The sequence below is a fragment of the Aegilops tauschii genome, chromosome 6 (assembly GCF_002575655.3).
Source record: "Aegilops tauschii subsp. strangulata cultivar AL8/78 chromosome 6, Aet v6.0, whole genome shotgun sequence".
Taxonomy (NCBI): domain Eukaryota; kingdom Viridiplantae; phylum Streptophyta; class Magnoliopsida; order Poales; family Poaceae; genus Aegilops; species Aegilops tauschii.
The window spans coordinates 107,416,408-107,423,695 of NC_053040.3; the positions used below are offsets into that span (position 1 = coordinate 107,416,408).

A 7,288-nucleotide genomic window follows, 5' to 3' on the forward strand; every position below is an offset into this window, starting at 1 on the left:
CGTCGAGATTACGAGATTAGTGAACGGCCACTATCTTCAGAACAAGCAGCCGACGCATCGCTGGCGTCGCTCCCGTACTGGAGCCGGCTTGACCTTGTTGATGACAGCCGTGAAGTCTTTGTGCACGTGCCCCTACGCCTTGAGCCACAGTCAGCACCATTGAACCCTTGCATAGATCTGAAGCACCTGACATCAAATATCGTTATATGACGAGAAAACGTAACTTCATCACTCTAAGGAGATGACAGGAATCTACATCGGAGCTCCGTCGACTACGTCCAAACAGACGAACTCGAGGAGGATCAAAGCTTGGAAGACAATCTCGAAGAAGAAGCGCTGCCATCTGCTCGAGCGTCACATCTGCAAAGACTAAAAACCCCTAACCTAAACTACTAACTGGAGCGGAGGCACCTGGATTCTTCTCCCCGCCACCGGCCACCAGAGTGATAAGGAGAGAGGAGACGAATTTACGAGCTCGTGGTGAATTTATAAACATTCGTTTATTAATCTTCCCTTTTGTTTTAGTTTACTTTATTAATCTTTAGTTTTTATTTTTCTTTCTTTCATGTTCATTTATCTGTTCTTTTTATTTTTCATTTTTCTTTTCCATTTTTATTTCCCTTTTTCCTTTCTTTTTTTTCATTTTTCATTTTTACGAACATCGTTCAAATTTGTTAACATTTTTTGAAGCCATAAACATTTTCCGAATACACAATTTGTTATTGAAATTGCAATTTTTTTCAAACTCATGAATATTTTTTGATATCATGCGCATTATTCGAATTTGCGGATAGTTTTGAAATATTGAATATTTTTGAAAGTTGAAATTCATAGATATTTTTTGGTTTTGACGAACATTATTTTAATGCATGAACATTTTATGAATCAGCAAAAAAATAGAATCAATGATTTTTTTTAAATTTGAAGTATTGTTTAAAATTCGGGAATAATTTTCTGATTTTTGGGAATATGTTTTAAAAGTCATGATTTTTTTTACGAAATCCTGAACCATTTTCAAAATTTGAACATTTTTTGAATTCATTTTTTTAAATGATGAACTTTTTGAAATTCATGAACATTTTTAAAATCACGATTTTTTTGAATTCATGAACATTTTATGATTTCTCAATCATTTTTTATGAAATTTAGAACTTTGTTGAAATCCTGTATTATTTGGAAGAAGAAAAGAAATGGAAGAAAACCAAAAAAATAATAAAAACAGAGGACTTCCCACCATGAGCATGGACGGGGCGGGACGTCCTTTGTTTCTTTTCATTTCGTTTTTCTTTGAGAAAAAAATTATGGTATTATCTTGGGATTGACGAAGTCGGCACATACATATTCGTAGTGGACAGGAACGTGTCTTCGCACTGAACACACGTCACCAGAATGTCTGGAATAAATCTAGAAAAATGCGAGCACCAACATCAAGTCTACAATTTGAATCTAGGTGGTCTGGAAATACCACTGCCCGCCTAACCATCCAACCACATATTGGTTTGCCTTTTTTACTTTAGTTATGAGACCTCCTATATGTATGATCAAAATTCGTACAGAGATCAGACTGATCTGGTGTTGTGGGCTCAAACATCGTGAAGCGGGCTGCGGGCCACTCTCTCGTAGTAGAGAAATCGTATGGAAAACTATCGTAGGCAAGGTAGTTTCATTTGGTTATTTTTACCTTTTTTCCACTTTCCGAATACATGTACAACATTTTTTAAATGCATGTTGCACTTTTTTAATACACATTAAACATTTATAAAATACGCATTGAACATTTTTAATAAACATCATACTTTTCTGAATGATGTCGAACTTTTTAAATACACGATGAATATTTCTTGAAGATGAGTTGAACATTTTTTAAATACACCTTGATATTTTTTAATTTATAATGAATGTTTTTCAATAGATGATAAACATTTTATAAAAAATAGTGAAGGAAAAAATATATTTCCGAATATAAAGCAGATTAATATATTTTTGGAAAAACGAATTTATTTTTTGAATTCAAACAGGATTTTATTCAAGATTAATGAATTAAAAATACTACTGTAGAAAAAGAAACATAATGCAAAAAAAAATCAACAAATCGTTCTAGCCAATGGAGCTACCTCGCTAGCGATCGGACTGACCAAGCGCACATAAGCGATACATACATCGGCAGCTCTACCGCCATCGCTCCTCGCCGGAAAACGGAAGTGCCTACTCCTCCTCGCACGCTGCCGTGCTGGCACCGGACCCTCGCTTCCACGCGCGCCCTGGCATCGATTCCTCTGACGCAACGCCGGCCTTTTGTGCTCAGCCTCGGCCGTCTCGGCAGCAATGCGCTCAGGCCGTTCGGCGGAATGCTGACCCGGGTGTCTTTTCTTGGACCGCGACGGTTGCCGTCGAGAAGCCAGGTCGGCTCGTAGAACAGGCTTGGGAAGCATTCTGATGCGTACGTGTATAGGCCGGAGGGTCGAGGTACGTTGCAAGGCCCGTGGATTTCTTGGCTGCGTGACTCCTTCGACATGGTACGTAATTGCTTCTGATCGACATTCCTCTCGTGTTCTGCTATATAGTGGCTGCGTGCTGAGTTATTTGTATTTCAACAAAGGTGGTGGTCGTATTGCATTCTCATTTTCTCATTCCATTTGTTCGACGCGTGGACCAACCAATCATTTGTTGTAGCTAGTAATTCGGCAATTCACCTCCAACTTTAGTGGTTTCTAAAATCGCTGATCCCAAAAATAAAATGACTATCTGCCCTTGAATGGGCTCCATTTTCAATCTTTCACTGACAAAGCAAGACTGTCGTTTCACATATTTATACTTTGTTTCATGCTTGTGAAACTTAAACCATATATAATATATAGAGACCATTTAAAGGCCCTAAAAGGAAATCTAAAGGAAGAAAAACCACGAAAGCTCAAAATGGCAACCTGTTAGGCTCTGTACTAAGTGCAAAACAAACTCGTAGCTCTACAAAACTAAGAAAGTTACATGTACATCGTGCATGAAAATACAAGATTATCTATTGTATCTTGGCTGAACTTTGCATCTGCGGGCCAGCATCTATACTAGTCAGGCAGGAGGCTACTTCCATGATGCTTGGCCTCATGAATTGATTGTGGTCGACACATTTGGAAGCAGCTTCAAGCACCTTCAGCATTTGCTCTTCATATCCTGTGCCTCGAAGTGTTGGATCCAGGACCTCAACTTGCTTTCCCTTGGACCTCATCTCCAGCACCCATGGGACAAGTTCTTTTGACGTTGATAGGATTGAAACAGGTCGCATTCCAGTGAGCAGCTCAAGCAGGACTACTCCAAAACTGTACATATCACCTCTCAACGTAGCAACCCATGCTTGCCCATACTCAGGGGGGATGTAACCCATAGTACCGACCAGCTCAGTCGTAACATGAGTTTGGTTGGGAAGGATCAATCTGGCTAGCCCAAAATCTGCAACATAAGCTTTAAATTCTTTGTCCAATAAGATGTTACTGCATTTGATGTCACGGTGGACAATATGAGGCTTGCAGACATCATGGATATAAGAAAGGCCCTGGCTCGCTCCTTGCGCAATCTTGAGGCGCGTCGGCCAGTCAAGAAATGAGCTAGCATCACCATCCCTGTTATGGAGCCAATCATCCAGGCTGCCATTCTCCATGTAGGAATATATGAGGAGCCTTGAGTTTCCCTGAATGCAGTAACCCCACAGCGGTACAAGATTTTCATGTTGTGCATTGGAAAGAGCGTCAACCTCTGCTCTAAACTCCCTTTCCATCAGGCACATTTCACCATTGAGCTTTTTGATTGCCAACTTGGAGCCATCAGGTAGCTCTGCCTTATAGACCAACCCATAACCTCCACATCCAATAATGTTCTCCTTGTCAAAGTTCGCCGTAGCTTTCAAAATGTCAGTGAATTTGAGCTTGCTTTCTTCTCCCTTGCCTCGTGACATCACCACCAATGTTTGCTCTGAACTGGTGTTGAATGAAGTTGATTCGACATCTCCATTGTTCTTGTCCCTTGTATTTTTGGTTATAAAACCATTGACTCTGATCGAGACAAGGAGACTCCCCAGAAACAAAAGAACAGCAATGCTTCCAAAGAACACTCCAAATGCGATTGCAAAAAGGGCCTTCTTATGTTGTAGTTTTGAGTGGATCAGAGGTGGTGAAGCTGAACCACATTTGTGAATTAGCATAGAGCCACACAGCTTTGGATTCCCATCAAAGCTAGAGTTCTGAAACGTATTAAACTGACCTCCAGATGGAATAGGCCCTTCTAGGTCATTGTTAGAAATGTTGAATGCTGACAGGAAATGCAGGTTGTTCAATGCAGCTGGGATTCCACCTGTGAGGTTATTGGTCGACAAGTCTAACACCTGCAGGCTTGTGAGGTTGGATATTGATTGTGGGATCTGTCCTGTCAAGTCATTGAAGCTGAAATTGAGTGAACGGAGGGCTCTCAACTGACCAATCTCCAAGGGCATCTCACCAGTAAATTTATTGCTACTTAGATCCAGTACTTTAGGGAAAGCCATTGATACGCGGTATTGAAGTGACGGGGCTAGATAAATTGGTAACTCAAAGAATCTGGGGTCCGAACGGGTTGCAGTATTCTCTGATCTTAGCATTGATATCTGCGTTAAGGCTGTTGGGATTTCCCCTGTCATGCTGTTATTTGATATGTCTAGGTAGAAGAGGAATTTTAGGCTACTGACCCAGTCAGGTATCTGCCCTGTTAGCTGATTGTCTTGTAAAAATAACATCTCCAACTTTGCTAGCTTTGATAACCAATGGGGTATTTTTCCCAACAATGAGCAACTTGTTATTGCTAGAACCTGGAGATTCTCAAAACCAACAATGCCATCATCACCTGGCATGGTCTCATTCATGAAGTTGAGCCCAATAAGAAGGGTAGTGAGATTCTTGGAACGCCTAAGTATCTGAAGTGCACTTGTGATATTTGTAATACTGTTGTTAGAAAGTGATAAGAATGAAAGGGACTTCAGGTTGCCTAGTTTTTCTGACAGCTGGCCATGGAACTTATTGGAAGACAGACGCAGTGCAACTAGATTGCTGCATGAGTAGATGCTTTCTGGAATTTTGCCACTGAAGCTGTTGTGCATAAGATCTAAAGTTTTTAGATTGGGTAGTTTGGAGAAATTGACCTTGGCAAGCTGTCCGCTGAAATTGTTGCTCTTGAGGTCAATGGTTATGAGATTTGTGCAGTTGGTCAGACTTGGTGGCAACTCCCCAGACATGTTGTTGTTGTTTAAATGGAGTTCCTCCAATTTCTTGAGATGACCTATAGACTCAGGAATCTCGCCACTGATGCTGTTGTCTCCAAGATCAAGAGTACCCAGATTACTGAGTTTGACAATATGTGAGCCTTGAAGTTTCCCTTCTAAGCTGTTCCTGGGGAAGGAGAGGGATTCTAACAAGGTAGCATTGAAGAGTTCATCTGGGAGAGTCCCACTGAGGTTGTTGTGGCCAGCCTTGAGCACTCTGAGCATGGAGCAGCTACCAAGTTCAGGGGGGATGCTCCCTCTGAATTGGTTGTAGCAGAGTTCAAGCACTGCCAAGGATGGCGAGCTGGCACAAATGAGTTGGTAGCTGCCCAGTAAAGCTGTTGTTGCTGGCATTGAGTGCAACCAGATTCTTCATCACCTGCCATGTTGAGGACGGAAACTGTCCTGTAAACAAATTGCTTGAGATGTTCAGTACCTTCAGTGGCCGGGGAGGAGTTGAAGATGATAACTCTTGCAGATCTCCACTGAGGCGGTTAAAGCTGACATCTATGGCGACGATGCTGCTGGATGACATCAATTCCTGCGGTAGGCCACCGTATAGCAGATTGTTTGACAGGTCGAGGCGCAGTAATCCAGTGAGATTCCCAAAAGAAGCTGAGATGTGCCCCTGAAGACTCCTAGAAGCCAGAAAGACATCCGTAACAATCCCATCTGTACTGCAGGTGATCCCTTCCCACTGGCAGCAATCCGTGCCATGCTGCCAGGATGCAGCGAGGCCACCGTGTTGTGAGAGCCCGCCGAGGAACTGGAGAAGGGAGGCCTTCTCCTGCTCCGTGCAGGAACTGGTAAGAGGCCAAGCATATCAGCAACACAAGAGCAAGGGCAAGGGAAGGTATGTGCACTATCTTGCTGTATGTCTTGTTGGGGAAATGGAGTGTCTGCATGGTTTTCTGGTGAAACTAGCACGGGAACCAGTGGTTATGTTGTCCCCTGACTGGATAAAGCTTCAATGGTGATCTAACCATGAAAGAGCATGATGGGAAAGAAAGAAGCAGATCTTGCTCCCATTTGTTCTGTGATGACGACCGAACCTCGATGGCGAGATCCGATCCGTTGTTGCGGCCCGACCTTTCACGACACTCCACCTTCAGCAACAGTAGCCTCTCGCCCGCGCACGCGATGTACACGAAGTAGAGGGTTTGAACCTTGCGGCCCAGCACGAGAAAACCAATCTCGACGAAGGTACTCACGCGCAAAACAATTTCCACGAAAAGAAATCGCAACACAGAGGTTTTCTAAAGATCCCTCCAAAACTTGATACGGGTGTCTACCCGAAAAACACTATTTCATATAAAAATAACCTCCAGTACATGGCCGAAGCCTGACCTTTTTATAGGCGACGCTAACCTATGCAAACCGACTAAAGAAAACCAATCTAACCGGACTCTCTCTATCCTCTATCCTAACTAATTAAAATTTACATAATTAATTATCCGGCAACTTTGATCTCTTCCAAGGGTGGCCCCCAGCCAACAGAGCACAAGGAAAGAAAATCAAACACGTCAAAAGTCCTCGAGGCATCTTCACGTGTCTTCTCTTTGCGTGGTAGAAAAATAAACAGATCTTTATTTTTTATCTGGTGGATCGAACCAGTTAAATCAGAGTCTGCTTGAGTCCTTGAATCATCGTAGGTCTCCTTTTCTTTCTCTAACGTGACACAAGGACATCCATTAGAGTAATTACCCCAGCATGCATGATTGCATGTACGTGCAGCTATAACATCCAGACCAAGGCATCCAAAATATATATACGTGTATGTCTTGCCCCCAAACATGTCCTTATATTTTTCTTTGTACTGATACAAACGCAACCTCTTTAGCTGGTCTTGATGGATACAAGTTTCGGCAACTAGCTTTTCCTCATTTGTCGTGGCCGTGACAGTATCGACTACTGTAGTTAAATTATGCGTGCTCATATCATTCTGTCCCTTGTAGTGGTAGTCAGCACGATTGGATTTTACACAACTGCCCCCAGCCCACCAGGCGG

At 42.5% G+C, this 7,288-nt stretch overlaps 1 pseudogene; it reads right to left on the minus strand.

Moving 5' to 3' along the window:
• Window positions 1–2,009: 2,009 nt before the first annotated feature.
• LOC109747586 (tyrosine-sulfated glycopeptide receptor 1-like) lies at window positions 2,010–6,790 on the minus strand (annotated as a pseudogene).
• Window positions 6,791–7,288: the final 498 nt, after the last annotated feature.